The following is a 17,104-nucleotide window of genomic DNA, read 5'->3' on the forward strand; positions in this document are numbered from 1 at the left end:
GAACGAGACGGGGGAAAAGAAAGAGTGATCACAAGGAGCGTCTCACCTTTGTGTGTTTTTTTTATTATAAATATTTCAATGGGACCAAACGTCATTTGTTATTTCACCTAAATGTTGCAGGAATGAATTTGGATCCCACTGAGAACGACTTTAAAATAAGCAGTCAGTGTTTTATCTAAAGCAAAATGCAAATGTGCACGGGAGCATAAAAATTTCTGTCGCGCGTGCACACGCATTCACCGTGATTTTACAGAAAAAGAGACAGAGAGTAAGAGAGCGAGAGGGGGAGGGGGTTAATTGGCTTTTTATGACTCCAATTAAATAACATTATGCATATACTGGCTTAACGGCTTATATGTGGCCTCCATTAACAATGTCCTCTTGATTGGTTCTTGGGCTTAAGGTCTCCTCTAGCTCAGGCAGTGCTTGTCACACTGTTTAAACCGGTAAGTGGAGAAAAAGCTTATGTGACAGTAAGATATTTTACATGTGCGCGAGCCCTTTAAAAGAAAAACTACAAATCTCAAAAAAGATCAATGCCCGCCGTCCCCCCCACTCCTCCTATACGGACACGACCTGCACAGAGAGCCCTTGAAACGTTTTTTGTGTCCGAGAAGACAATTGAATAAAATAAATCTCGTCATTAAGGCCTCGGTGCGATATCTTGAAAGCAAAAGGGAGAGAAAGAAAACAAGCATGTGCCTGTCCTGAAGCGGAGCTCCTGAGGTGTTAACTAATCTCTGGTGGCCAGTCTATGCACTGCCTCCTCTAATTGCTCCCTGTATTTCAGTCTGGTGTGAGAGCAGCCATTGTAGCGAGCGCCCAGTCAGCCCCCAGAGGTCTCACACCTTCATTATCACTCTTTATTGCAGAACCTTATACGGGCACTCGGCACCAAACAGCCTGCCCGTTAAAAATAGAGCCTTCTCCTCTCCTCTCCTTTTGGTGGTTTCAGTTTTAATTACTAACACAGAGCCAAAGCCAGAGTCCTCAGCAGGCATGGCGTTTCTTTTCTCTTTTTTTTTTTTGTTCACTAATTAAAGCGAGGACGGAGTTTATTGAAGGGACCCTGACTCTGCTCTCTCATCTATTATTAAGAGGGCAGGACAAATCATTTTCAAATTTATATGCTGAAACCTGTCCAGGGACAGGCGCGGGGCGGTAAAGGTTGGGAGGGGGGGGGGAAGGTGGGGTGAAATGGCGGAAGGGGAGGTGGTTGAGACTCTTTCTATTGCGGAGTGGGACTGAGGAAAATAAGAACAAGAAAAAACAAACAATTTTATAAATCCTCACAGAAGAAAGGAGTGCAGTAGATTCCTGCTACAAGTCCCTGAGATGCAGCCCACCTTTAATTCTGATCATTAAGGGATGAGAGTCTGCTCGACCTGCACCAGTTGTATTAGCAAACATAATGGCATTGATTGGAGGACACCCTCTGTGTGCTCTGTGTAAACAGTGGGCATAAATACCAAAACAGCAGGGCGGTAATGTGAGAGCACAACGTCCGGCCAGATTGATGTTCTTAGTGATTCACTAACCCCCTCTGTCTAACATCCTTAATTGTCTAAACAGGCGCGACTCTGGCAGCTGCACAGGTACCTCGGTGAAAGAACCAAAGAAGAGGGAAGAGGAAGAAGACAGCTGGTACAAAGAAAAAAGAGCGTGAGAGACAGTTGAAACGAGTCCTTACATACTTACTCCTGTGTCGTACAAATACTCTAAGTCTAATGTTTGTACAGGTTTTGTGCAAAAATGTGTCAAAGTCAAATTTGAAAATGCTCGGATGAAGTCGAGGATTTTCTGCTTAAGAGGAGTTCTACGTGAAAATCTTAAAAGCCTTTGATTTTAGTTAAGCAAATCCAGGTTTTTATAATTGCATAGTGTCAGCTTGTTGATGGTAGAAAGGCCGCCGGGTTTTTACAGGCCGGAAAGGAGCATGCCTGCTTATTCAACCAACATTTATTTACTTTATTTTGAAAAATCCATTACTTTGAAAGTCCAAACTGTGTCTGTGTGATATGAACTTCAAGGCATTACCAGAAATGCTTCAACTTACAACGAAGTAAACAATGCAACCCTGACTCTTTCTAACAGTTACATACGGATGAACGCTTTGTCAAATCGCTGCTGTACGTTAAATTGGCCTCTAACTGCTCACAGTGTGTGTGTGTGTGTGTGTGTGTGTGTGTGTGTGTGTGTGTGTGTGTGTGTGTGTGTGTGTGTGTGTGTGTGTGTGTGTCTGAGGTATCAGAGCTGGAAAACACAAGTGGGAGCAAATCCACACGGAGAAATTAGCAACATACAATTAGAGAGAGAAAATCTTCATATCTGGTTTCTAACCTTTATGAGGGGAGGTAGAGTGAATTGAAAAGGGAGAAATAATGAATTTAGCCGAGTGAGGAGCAAGAAGAATCCTCCCCTTAGCCTAACAAGCAGCTCGCATCCTCAGGGCAATTAGTCACTGTCATATGGGGGCAAATGTAGAACCCTTTGCATGCTTGTTAAGTAGAAACTTACACAGGGGTCACTGACATGTAAGAGAAATGCAGTGTAACCACTGAGCTATAGAAAAATTTCCAGAGTGGAAGAGACCAGACAAAACTCGAATTACAACAAATCTGTGGGACTTTAAATACGATCAAACTCTGTCTTATTAAACAACACGGGAAGTGGCTAATTAATGGATGTGCAGTGAAACACAATGATCTTCTTTTTTGGTGCTTTGACCATTATTGATCTTTTTTATTCAAATCCTGCACCTTTCGTCTTGTGATGTTAAATGTTACAACGAATTAAAGTTGTTTTTATCTTTACAAGCGGGACAACATTACATTTAGCTTTGATCACTTCACAAAATCAAATAGAAACTGTAATGAAAGCAGCCGTCTGTCGGACACTGATGTTTCCTTGTTGTGTTTCTTTCTACTCTCTTCCATTCAACCTTTTATGAGCTGCGCGCGGACGACATATTTCCATGTCGACAATTTGCCCGGTTAACATCCCCCCCCCAAAAAAAGAAGAAGAATAAAGTGAATTTCACAGCGGCTCAATGTGTGATTGTTTAATTCCACCATTTCTATGCATTATAAATGTACATTTTTTTTTCAGGGTGGATTTTTCCAATACATACAGGGGAGGGATATATAGGTCAGAGACCCCAGTGCCTTATCAGTAATTCGCCTTTGCCTGGTTATTAAGGACAGCTTAGGTGGAGAGGGCTGGAGTACCAGGAGGGGTTAAGGTGAATTGATTGCCTGTGGACATGTTAAACATGACCCTGTCAGGCCTCTACTCCACTCCTAAAATGCGCCAACCTGTGCACCTCACTCCAAGTAATCAGCTGTAGAGGCTTTAATAAAATTCAGAAAGCCCCGAGAACTTCCCCCCCGGGGACGGTACCAAGTTGGAAATAATCAAAACCCGCGGCAAGAGACATTTGCACTGTGTTACCGTAGGAAGCGTAACAAAATGCCTGGTGCTCTGAACCCTTAAAAAAATGTTTTCAGGAGAAAAAAAAAAAGAGTTGTGGTTTACGAGTGCAATGAAAGCACATAGGTTGTTGTTGTTCACTGTTAAACAGATTGGGAAGTAATCACCAAAGTGTCTGCTCCTCTGCTGACTGGGTTCAGATGCAGCAGCTTGCAGCAGAGGGGCAGTGGCAGGGTAATTACGGGGTAACTTGGGCTCAATCTGTCCGTGGACGCCCTCCCTCTTGGAAGGGGGTGTTTCCCTTGATTAGCCCGACTCAGGGTGAAGCCCCCTCTGCAAACGGCAGATTGAAGTTCATCACAGGGGTCTCAGCTGCCAGTATGTTGCAATGAATTGCCCGCTGTAAGAAGGTGTTGACGGGAGCAGCTGGACATCAGCGAGTGATGAAAAGAAAAGGGAAATTCATGGAGAAGCCAGACAGAACGGTCCGCTGGGGGGAAGAGAGACAGAGAATTGGTCATCTGCTGGCGGAGCGCCGAACTGCAGCCATTGTAGTGTGGCCTCAGGGTGTATGTCTGTGTGTGTGTGTGTGTGTACAAGCCACATTTGTTTATACGTGGCCTTCATTGTGGAGGAGGCCCTGCGTGCGAGGGTTAAGAAGTGTATGAAGTTCATTCACTTTAATGGATTGGACCACTGCGGCCTCTGGCAATTACTCAAGCGATAACCTCGCGGAAATAGACATTTGATACGCCTGCAGCATGTTGATAAAATGACAATAAAGATGAGACCAAATCATTACTTCTTTTTTTTTTCTTTTTTTCTGTGTGTCATCTCTCAGCAGGATTCCACGTTAAAATGTGTCACTGTCTAAAACACACACATCACATTAGGCCACGTTGTAAATGATAGTGACAGTGGACGTTCCAGTCAGGTTGGCTGACAGTGACTGTTGGACATTACACACAGAGGTGTCTATTGTCTCACAGGTGCAGCTCCTTAGCTCAACAACGAATGTTAGAGAAAATGAGAAACGTGTGTGCGTGTGTGTGTTCGTGTGCGTGTTCGTGTGCGTGTGTGTTTTGATGAATAGAGATGGTGCCCTAAGGTGAGGACAGACTATATTGGTGTGATTCTACCATTCACTATATTAATGAACTGCCTAAAGGTGCAAATTAGCTTTTAATGGGTGTTACTTCACCGGCTCGGTTCTACCTCACACAAAAGCCCCTTCACTCGGCGCTCCTCCTGCACCTTTTATTCTAAAGCAGCTACAATTTGGAGTCGATTCAGGAACGCCCGAACATGAAACACAAACATTAGCAGCTCAACTCCTCGAGAGGAGAAAGAGAAATGCTCGCTCCTTTCGTTGCGACACCGCGTCCTGACACTCTTGCCTCCACACTTGAAATGCCTCAACTCATTTTGCCAAATTCTGTCTTCCACCAGCTTACCGTGAACAAAGCCAAAACATTTTGTGCATGCCTGCGCGTTTGAAGCCCCTCGCGCTGTATAATTCGCCGCTCTTTATTTTGCAGCAGGAGAATTTGGGAGGAAGAGGGGAGGACGTGGATTTCTGCGGTTTCAAAGGAATAAACAGAGAAACAAATGTCTTTTTAGTGGGTGGTTTAAGAGAGCGCCACCCCCCCCTGCCTGACATGGTGGTGGAATAGGTGACACCAGCCACTACTTAATTAGCTGCCATCATCTCCGAGCCCCAGAGAAAGAGGGACAGGCTAATGATTAATGATAAAAAGAAGAAAAAAAAGGGTTGACAAAAGACAACATGTCATTCTGTGTCCTCTGCAGACGTGAACCGCTGCTGTGATTTACCCTCCTTGAAGCCGGGGAAGATTATTCATGCTCACAGACCTGATTAAGCTCAGATTTGTTTCTGCTTTTGCAAACACGCCTGGAATATTCGGACCCTGTTTGTATTTGCAAATGACACCATCCCCCCACACACACACACACACACACACACACACACACACACACACACACACACACACAACCCGGTGACTGATACGATGTTTTTGACACACATATAACAGCTGACTGTGCAGAGTCTTCGGGGAAATCTGGGGAGTCATGTTTCTGTCTGTGTGTAATGGTCAGGCTGTATTGCATTTTTCATGCTTTAACTCCTCCACTGAATCTCTGAGCATTCTGCTAAAATCAATTGCTGTATTGATCTATAACTAATTAGGGGAAGATAAATGGTTCAACTAAACAAATACAGGCTCTATAATGAGCCAATATACTGCAAGACATATAAATTGAGTTCTGCATAATATGAGGCTATTCTTCTATATTAGACCTTGCGTGGTGTTCAACTGGAATGTGACGGATGCCGCTCCACAGATATCTGAAGCCGGAACTACGCTGTGGAACATTAAGTTGTTTTTATCTCTGCCAATGGAGGTTGTGTTTTTCGTCTGCGTTTGTTTGTTTGTGAGCAGGACTACACAAAAACGATTGGATGGATTACCACGTACCACGTATGGTTGAGGAATCCGTTTTGGATCAGGAAAGAATCGAATAAGTTTTGTTGCGGATCCGGTTCAGGGTGTGGATCTAGGATTTATTTTAACTGTCTTTAACATTGCGAGATAGGGCTTGTTTGTTTGTTTGTTTGTTTTTAAAAAAAAAATTATTTCTCAGAAAATAATTCATTGATCTTCATGAATAAATTCTTGCATGTTTCGGAAGCTCATATTAGCAATCTCCATTTATATAAATCTGGATCTAGTGAGTTTAAATGGGGTTTCATAAGGGGAGTATTGGACCTTGATGGAGCTTTAGCCACTCCCTGATTCCCCTTCTAGTTATTATTTTTTATTCTGTATCATGACAGCTTACAGTTAAAAATATGTCCAACCTCCACAACCCCCCTCCTCTTTTGTGTGCCTCCGCCGTGTGTAGCAACCAGATCGTGTGGTAGAAGCACCTCTCCGGCGTGACGCGTGTTGTGTGCACTCACCAGCGATCAAAGGCTAATTAGTTTCGGCTGACACGGGGTGCGGCCCTCGGGTCAAAGATCATGACTGATGTTATAGAGATGATGGCGGAGAGAGGGAGCGGCAGGGGAGAGTCGAGGGATCCCAAATCCTCATTAACCAGAAATTGTTGCTCTTACATCAAATCCCAGACGCAACTCAACACATTTCCTGTAATATGAAGAAAGCTGAATGTCGGAGTAAACGTCTCACTCCTTTAATGTGTGTTTTTGTAAGAAAAGGCAGATAATCAAACACACTAGATCTATGCAGTATTTCCCCACAGGCAAAACTACACAAAAAATATTGAGATTGCAGTTTAAAGTGTAAATATATGACTCATAACCAGGGGCTCCCTCTACAGGCCGACTGCTAACCCCAGCAGCGGCAGCAGGCAGCTGAGTCTCCTCCTGACAACATGCTCACTCGCAATGCTTCATTTGTCATAGCAGATGTTCAAAACTATTTTCCCTGGAAGCCTAAAATCTGAAGAAGTAAATTAATATCCCCTCCCCTCCCATTTTAAGTCCCTCAGACTCAGTTCATAGCCTGCACTAAGTGCCCTTGTTGACTCAATTGGATTAGCACTAATATGTAAACACAGGAGGTAAGAGGAGTAATCCTCTAATGAGAGGAGAAAAAAAAAAAGTGAAATAAATAAGTTGAAATGCCACGGCTCGCCTTTAACAGGAGGCATCTTTCAGGTAAGCTGGATCTGTGCAGATTGAGAGCAGGTATTAAAAAAAGCGCGTTCCGAGGTAAACAGTTGTGACCATTCAGTGACAGCGTAATTACTCGTTTGTAACTTAGTTGGATAATAGGAATACGGCCTCGAGGGGATAAGACAAAGACTTGTTAATTATTAAAGCTTACATCAGCCAGGCACTAGAGAGTTGCAATTATTAATGTTGTTGTTCTTGTTTGTGCTTAAACACTACCTCCGCTGTTAATATGCTCATTAACCAAAATGAGTGATTTTATTACTCTTGATTTGGTTTGGGGTTTGTTAAACGTATCGGGGGCTCAGCTGTCGTTGTTTACCGAGGGATAAACGCTCCTGGCAGATGTGGACAGGTGACACGTGAAACATCCCGTCGAATCCTTTTTTTAATCGCCTTAATTACCCCGAGTCTCAAATCGGGAAATAAACTTTTTGCTCCACACCACGGCGCAGTCAACTCCGCTTGGCTATTAAAAGAAATGTCATTTGCATTTAATCACCCTGATGCACCGCATGGCTGTCTTCGCTCTTATCGCACTCACTCACCCAATTTAAACATAATATCTCATTGTTGCTCCGAATCAAACAAGTTGCGTCTAATTAAGCAAACGTTCCCGCTCAAATTTTCCCAGCGCCACCTGAAGTCCTCGTCGGAGTCGTGCGCCGCAGATGAAAAATCGCTCTATTAATAACTGTTGCATAAATTATCATGGCTGAAAATGTGAATGAGTTAACGGCGGCGCGATCGGTATTAAAAGCCGGATCTTATTCTTTAAACTTTCCCAGTATAAGCAGGTCACGTCCAACAGCGGATTAAAGGAGGATTTATCTTGTGATGTACAGCTGCTTGGAATCAGAGCAGCCTCCTAAATGTTTTGTTAGTAAAACTCATGTGGACGATATTGATTTCAGATGTGCACACACTGTTACTGCTGCTCTCAAAGACTCTAATTGTTGCTGTCTGCTGCTCAAGGAAGAGAAAAAAAAGGATGTAAACAGTGGATGTCACTTAGAGTGCAGCCGTACGAGTGTCCAACAATGTACGACTTTGATTTATTACAATTAAAGAAAAGACAGTTTCAGGTACATATGTGTGTGTATCACAATAATACTCTATTTAAAGTTTGTTATTTATATTTATTTACCTTGTATCTGTTCATCATCTGCGACATTGTGTGGAAACTACGCCAAATTGACACACGTCCAACTTATGAAAGTACAAGACGACGATGACGAATCTTGACATAGGCAAACAAAATAAACATAAAGCAAACAAGCAATTATATGAGCTCACTCTCCACCGTGAGCTCCAACCATATGCAGCTTTAAAAGGTGTTCCTCTTTCTAATGGGCCCCGTGGGGACGAAGGGGTTAATTGATGCAGATGTTGATCGCTTTTACACACAATGCAGGGAGCATCTCCCCAGTGGCTCCTATTAGAGGCAGTTTTAATGAAGTGCTAAACAGAAGGCTTTCCTACAGTGTGGCCCGTCCTCGGGAAGACCCGGCAAAGGAAAGCACTCTGCAGGAAAACAAGGTCCCCCATTGATTATCATGCCAAATAACTGAATCCTCCCCCAATCAATGCTTATTTCTCAACTTATGGAACCTAATAGAAGACAACGTGAGAGGAAGTCAATCAGGATGGCGTAACGCCGCTTAGGGCGCATAAATGAGTGAGAGGCTGTGGAGGGAAAAGACCGCTGAAGATTTTAACCTCTTGATGGTAATGGTCCCAATAATTCAGCTGTTATTTCAGTGACAGGCTGCAGTTTAATAAAAGGTCAATTCTGGTGCTTTATATTATTTTAGATTTTTTTTAAATGGTTCATTCTTTCAATATTTAACTCATGGGAAATATAATTTTTTTTTTAGTATCCAAAGTCAGGACATTTTCACAGCAATGATCACACTGGGTAAAACAGAACACAAATAAAGAATAAACACATGCTGTTCCAAAATTAACACATGAATTTAATTCCCCCAAAAAAGCACATTTTTCTTTCTAAAATTACACCGAGGATAAAATCACGCCGCATAATGTGTACTAGTCAGTGGAGGTTGGTTAAAGTGACGGTAATGTAATGGGGCTTCTCACGCAGCGTTACCAGCCCATAGTCACTAAATTCTGCTCATTAAAATGACAAACCCAAACACACAGTTACTCAGGCGTGATCTTCAGCTGTGTGTGGCATCTGGCCCTGACGCACCTCCGCCCCCCCAACTCCCAAGAGCATCGCCGAAAAACACACACACACACACACACATCAATGCGCACACACGCGCACACACACAAACGCAACCTTACCCCAATCAAATTTTAAAACAATCAGCATTCCCTTCATTTCCAATTTAGTCACCTGTCATAGCCTCCTATTAGTGTCCACTATGATCCAGTATAAGGGGTTTATAAACGAGGACGGCGTTTTTTTCCTCCCCTCCAGTCTGAAGGAGTTTTCCACATTTTCCCCCCAGTCGGCTCCTCACTCCATCCGTCAGCCTCCTCCATCCTGATTATCAGGAGACACCAATTTCAAAGAGACATCTTAATAGTGATGTCAACGTATTAATTAGAAGTGTTAATGAGCTAAAATCAACCCAAATTAAATTAATGCAGCAATAGACAGAGAGCGAAATTAGCTTCAATTTCTGTAAATGATTCTGAAGTGTGCACAACATATCAGCCTGTCTGAACATTCCCATCCCCCAAAGCTAATCAAGAGCTACATTGCAATTAGCTGCTTAATTAAAGCAACACTCTGCTCGGAAAATCCGGCACAATTAAGTAATGGCTGTTATAGCATGAAGACAGACTGTATTTTTCTTCTGGAGGAGAGAGGGGAAAAAAAATAGAAAACAACATATTCTATCCCTAATGGCCTGCAGGGGATTGAGCCAGCCAAGACGTGCCAAGATGGAGAGGTTTCTATCTCACGCTTCAATGGGGATCTTTGCTCCAGCTGGAAGCCTTGTGAATCAATGACAGCAAGGCAGATCAAACCGCCGTGCCCAGGGTTGCCGAGACATCTGAATTGGCACGGAATGGGGTGACTGTGTCCTAATCACCAGTTCTGTTTTAGCAGCTCAATGGCTTCCAGTTGGACGGAGCAGCTCCAGACTATTGACACTTTGCACATATTTCCGCGGCGGACCTGTTACTGATCCCTGTGGCTGTGGACACTGTTGTCCTTCGGTGCCTGCTGGTGTGGCTGGAATACGCCACGGTGACGAAACCAACGCGGGCCAGAGGACGCTGACCGTATCTACATGGTTAAACTGGATTCATTTGCTGTTTGAAAACGACACAACACACACCGGATGCCCAATTAGAATACTACGGGCCAATTAGTGCTTGAAATTGAAATTTTCCTTCTAAAGGAATGATAAGATTTGCTTGTGGAGGATCTAATCTGAATGATGACATGAGGTCACTTGAATGGCTTGTTTCGTGTGATAAAGTGCAAATGTATATTTGTATATTAGGGAAGCACAAAGGAGGCCAGAGATCATTTTAAATTTGATGGGAACTGATCCTCCCAGTTAAACTTCACTGGAGCAGAAGGTGTTCTTTCACTGGAGTCAAAATCCCATAGTACAACAGTTACAAGACAGAAATCAACATTCTTTACTGTTTTACATCGTAGACTGTTTATAAAGATGGACAACGCGTCTCCACTATCCATAAATGAAGCTAAAATATCCTGGATACGAACAAATTTGGATCCAGAGTCTGCGCAGTAGCAATTGGCAGGGATGTCCTGCCAATATTTCCGCTCGACCAATCACGAGTGAGTCTCAGCTGTCAATCATTATGTCTCAGCGTTTTTTATAGTACGAAATAACTACGTAAAACCAAACTCACTGAAAAAAACGACACTTGCACAGATATCAGTGTGACAAGAAATCACTGGAATCGTCTTTGAGAACTTTGACATTTGACCTTTTAATTTGACCCGTGTCCCATCTACTAACATGGAGGGGTCAGGATTTAAGACGTGTGCTGCAGTCAGCCACCAGGGGGTGATCGAGACACTTTGGCTTCACTTTTAGTACAGTATATATGCGCCATTATCTTTTTAAAGATTGCAACTTTTTAGTTTGTTGTCATGTGTTTCTGCAGCTGATAACTCTTACTGCTCACAGTTTCTTTTAATATTTAGCATCTGTGTGTATAGCTCCTCCCTTTTCTCTATGAATTGCATTGTGGTGCAATGTGTCTATCAAACCCACATTTAAAAATATATTCTTTTGTTTTGCATTCTAACATCTTGTGTTTACTTTGTCACTTTGTCAGTGGTTTTGAACACACAACACCCTGCTAACAATTCAAATGAATTGTGGGATTCAGACAGAGGGACTAGATTAAGTGGGACTAGCAAAAACAAATCTTTTTATTCCACTGAAGAGTAACAGCTTTCAGAGCTTTTTAAATAAGTGTAATGTCTGATCTTGCATCTGAGGAACCCCTCCCTGCTCTTCGTTTATTATCTGGCTTTTCAAAGTGTCTGAACGAGTGGTGAGCTGTGGTTAACAGCGTCCTCGGAGGTGGAGTCCAGGGACCGTGGTGTAAACGCCATCCTTCAGCAGGTGTAGGCCACAGCAGAGCATATGCCGTCAGGTAACCAGGCTGGTTTGCTCTGCAGAGACTCCGCTGTGATCGTTTTCCCTGGGCCTGCTTCTGCTGGGAACCAGTGTCACTCACAAACACCATCTGCCAGGGAACAGGTCCGCCTGCGAAGAGCATTTATCAGCGGGTCAAGTAGTGGTGCCACACACCTGCTGGATCAAACAAAAGGAGATGGCGCGTCCTAATTTTCGTCTTTAGGAATGAGCTGTGTAAACATAAAACGGTAAAAAGCACTGGGCCACAAAAGATGGCTCAGAGGCACCAGTGCCCCAGGAAACCTTTCCCTTTGCTGAAGAGAGGGGAGAAGACACCTGAAGTGTTTGACGCTAAATTAGCTTTTCAAAGACAATAATTAGACTTCTCCCCCTAAAGGTAAATTACCTGCTAACCAAGTGAACTGTGTTCTAATTATAGGATCTCGCCCCTGAGCCATTGCCAAGGATCCTTGTTCCTAGCAAGAAGATGTAAAACACATTTTCACAGAAAAAAAAAAAAAAACATGCTCTCGTGGTAAAGCGCACAGAATACAGAGAGGAAACATGCTCTGTGCTCCAGTGGCTCTGGGAAACTGACGGATCACTCGCGCAACCTGTGGAGGATTTAAACAAGATAATTTCATACAGCGGCCAGATGGAAGCTATCGTTCCTTATGTGCGTTTTGACAGGAGAGGTTGACTGAGCAACACTGGATGGGTGACAACTAGGTACTTATCTGTGCTTTGCATATTTTGCCGTTGATGTGGTGACACTGCAAATTGATTTGTAAGACACACACAGTCGGTGAAAGGATATTGAATATTTACACTCACTATGTAATAAAAAAACCTATCATGTCTGCCGTGTGGGGGGGGAGGCTTCTGTTGGCCTTTATAGGTCTAGGTAATTTCTCATTGTTCTGCCGGGTCGAGCGCCGAGGCTCCCGCAAGGCGGCGGTGTGGCTGCGAAAGTCACAAGACGAGGGGGCCCACACATTTGAATTCATCACCCTTGCCGATAGCCCGCCGCTAATTAATATGTAAATTCAACATTGTTTGTTTGCTGCTGTGTCAAACTTTGATGTGAGGAGCAGCTTCCAGGTTAACAGAGATTTAGTGGAGATTGAGGGCTGGAGACCTGCCACGTATCAGCAGCCAGCCTGTAATCTAATATTTTATTTAAATACATCCACTAATACTGTACGTCTCCACAGCTTAGAACCTGGGAGACAGGCTAATGATATTTTATTAAGCCAGAGTAATTGAGGAGCCCATCAAAATATGTAATTAAACACTTAAGCATAATTATCCAACACAGTAGGAACCCAAATGAATTAATTAAAAAAAACGCCAATACATCAATTTATTTGAATTCCTTTGTCCCTTTTCTACTTGTAATAATTAACATTTTAATTGCCTTAATTTGTGACGAGCAAAAAGAAATTCACACCTTATTCAACAGCAGAAATAAAGTAAGAAATTGTGTTCGCGGGGAAATGATGATGAATGTTGAAGAATAAGATTGTTGTTTTTTTTTGTGGAGTTAAAGTAGGAGGGTGTGATGGGGTGTAGTATATCCATTTCTGTGTGTGTGTGTGTGTGTGTGTGTGTGTGTGTGTGTGTGTGTGTTGCTTGCCTGGGTGTATGTTCATTATCAGCAGTCTGGGCTTGATGCATACCTGGAGAGCAACTTAATATCCTCAGGCCACTACTACATGTCAGGCCATGAGAAAGATACACACACAAGACAGAGGAACATCTCTGGCCCCGGTGGAGCCATTTACCTTTCTCCAAGTAGGTTCAAGATATTAATTAAGATAAATCTACCTCAATTCACACATTCCGCCATCTGCCTATTTATCAGAATTATGTTAATCATTTCTGTAGGGCAGAAGAATTATTACCCATTTTGTCGGTAATTCGTATTAACATTCAGAACTAAATGATTTCTGCATTCTGCTCCGTATGGACTCCTCGCACCATGTCATCTTTTTCAGCACACATAGTAAAATAAGGGACACATTCGTAACACTCGCACAGAGAGCGCATGACAGCGATTTCCCTCCGGTACTCCCACAAACAATATGGAAATGTATCCATTCTAATCATACACAGCCTCTCAGGATTTATCCGTCATGATGCACCTCATGCATTTGAGCAGCTTTAAACAAAACAATAATCTTACGATGATCCGTTCTGTCTCGCTGGCTGTGATTTTTAAGTGATTCGAGGTTGCTTTTTTTTTTCCTCCTCTCTTTTGGCCAATAGATGAGCTAGTTAATTAAACTCTGAGGAGATAATTAAGATGAGGCAGCTGAATCACGCCGGTCATCCTGCCATTATGTGGGGCAGGCCGACAGGTGGCACGCGCAGGCCTGCATCAGGTGACGGCCCAGCCAACAGATCGCACCATGTCACGGTGTGTGCACATTTCATAGCGTCCCCTGGTGCGAGACACTCCTGAAGACCCACGTGTCAAACAATTCTACGGCAGATCTACTGAGTTGTTGGACTTAATCTCAGCTTCGGCTGTGTGGATGCTGCCGGGGCGGACGCCATCACTGGGTCGGAGTCAGGGGGCTACGGGGGAAAGTGCCAGGGCTAAAACAGGGCAGATCATACTCCTGCACAAGCCATGGGCTAATGAGGGTGAGAACGGGGCCAGGCAATGCTATGTGATTAAATTTAGATCTGGAGGGAGATCTTGACCCACGGTGGCCTACGTCTAAGTGACATTTACCCAAGAGAAACACACTGCAGCTGAGGCTTATTAACCTTTTATAGATCTAAGCACGGACGTCTGTCTTAATTGGCAATTGGATTATTAAATGGGCCAAATACAGAGTGATTTGATCCAACAAGGTCTTTACAATGTTTTGAAAGGTCCAGTCAAGGTGACAACGTGTGCATCTGATCCATGTAAGAGGTTCAAGCTTCTATAAAGTCACATTTTTCCGGCCAGTATTTCAGTCGATTACAGACTTTCAACAAGCCGCGTTGAAGTTAAGTCATTGGGTTAACTGTGAATTACAATCACACGGTACAGAGCTGTCAATAGTACAGAGCTTGGATCAGTTTTACAGCAAAAATCGATATGTCATCAGAACAGAGACGGATACTGAATGATAGAATGATGGAAACTCTATTGACCACTGGCCCATTGCAGTGCATTTTCTTATTAATGCAACAAATGATAATTCTTCACTTTGTTCATATATTGTATCATATATTTACTTTTACAATGTACAATTGAATTGATCTTATTTACAATTTAAGGCCAATTACAGCCACTTAGACAACCAGGTTATTAATATAAAGGATTAAAGTGAATGTCTTCTTTTGCCGGTGTGATTACAAACAGAACGGGTTACGTGTGCAAAAGTAGTGTGAAAAAGTTAACACCAACAAGAATTACATTTATATATAAATGACACTGCAACCTATGTTTTTATAATTTGAGTTTATGGATAATAGGAGAAATTAATTGTACATATATATTTTTTTGGTGTGAAAAGATTTTAAATAAATGTGCTGTGAAAGTTACAATTTATTTGTCATACTTTTCAAGTCTATTTTTGTACATAGAAAATATAGATAGTGATAAAGTGATGAAGATTATTATAGACACAGATATATTTATGTTTGTAACTGTAACATGCAGACCTTGATGCACATGTGCAAGTTCTTGATACTGTATTGTCTTGTATGCTGTAACATTACCAGCTAATTCCAGGCATAATGACCTTTTACAGAGTGAAACATACAGTTTACATTGTCTATGATCCCAGTGACGATCACATAGTGATTCTATGTTTAGCTTTTCTTCTGCACGTGTGTTGCTTCATAAATGTGTGTTTGAATTGAGTTTGAATTTCATATTTCAAACCTTGATATATCTTTGCTAAAAACGTTGATAGCTTTTTAAATATTGTATTAATTTTACAAAAGTGTATTTGATTGCAATGATGAAATATATTTAACATCTAGGAAAGGTATATATCTTGGTGGCATATTATCTTCACACGAAAGAAAACTACTGGAGAGCTATCATACTCAAAACTTTCAAAAGAGCAGTTTTTATTTACTGTGAAATCTGTAATATTCACTCACTGGCGATTGATAGGTTATATTTATATAAACAAAAGTATGTTGTATTTTTTGATTAGCATCACATTTTATGTTTTGCTGCACCAGTATTTAATTTTTGACATGCAAATAGCAGATTACACGACTCCATGTGTCCCCAATTTACTGACTTTTAAAAAACCCACATGAGCTCAGTGCTCGACTCATCTTAAATCACAAGGGGAAAAAAACTTGATTTAGGTTTGAATCATCAGTGTTAGTGTGATTCACAGTTTATTTACTCATTGAGTCTAATTTAAAATAAAGAAGCTGAGCCCAAATATCCTCATTTGAACAGATTTTCCCAGCAGCTCTAACACTCGTGTCTGTTTTCTGGGGTTGATATTCATTAAGCAGGAGACGGCCACTTTTATGGACTTCTTACAGTCAGTTAAGATGACCGACAAGCAGTGGGAACATTAGTTCTGTGCCACAAGTCCCATACATCAACTGTCTTGTGGCGAGTAAGGGAGGGGATCAACATATTCTAAATGAGCAGACATAATCCCACTGAATGTGGAGTTAAGCCATTTCATAATTAGCAGATTTTCTAATGTATGCCAAGCTTTAATGACCTTTGCAAATGAGAATGGTTGTTTGAATTTCCATCCTTCACATCGTTTTATCCCTGCCATATCTGCCTGATAGAATGAGTGCACCAGTTGATGATATGCATAAGCTTAATGAACAAGTGCACACACTTCTGAATGGAAACTGATGGGCTCAAGCCAGGGAGATTGGAAATGCATTTCCACACCTTGCATATCATCATCATGACCTTAAGTGGCGCCTCCCTGACCCATTAACAATGCATTTCAAGCCTTTTCCTTCAATTAGGTACACTTTTCAGTCAGATTCCCCTCATCAAAATGCTATTAGTAGGCGATCTTATCAGAAATATACCAGACTTCTATGGCATCGCAGCCCTTTAAGTGTTGTAAATAACAAAATTATCATTCATTCAGCAGCGCAGATGGCAATCAGGAAGAGCAGGGTATTGCCTCCTGAGCCGGTTAATATGTTGTTGTGAAGCGCTCCAGATATCTAACGTGAAAAGTGTAACTCTCACATATCAAGTTTTAAATTGGCTTTGATCAATACTTTTATTCTAATTCCACAAAAGTCTGTCTGTCTGTATATGGAACTCATATCTCGATAACTGTTCATCTTATTGACTTCACACTTGGCATGTGTATTGGTGAGGGCCTGAGGATGTGCAGTGTGGAAT

Source organism: Hippoglossus stenolepis, chromosome 16 (assembly GCF_022539355.2).
Source record: "Hippoglossus stenolepis isolate QCI-W04-F060 chromosome 16, HSTE1.2, whole genome shotgun sequence".
In the NCBI taxonomy this organism is placed as follows: domain Eukaryota; kingdom Metazoa; phylum Chordata; class Actinopteri; order Pleuronectiformes; family Pleuronectidae; genus Hippoglossus; species Hippoglossus stenolepis.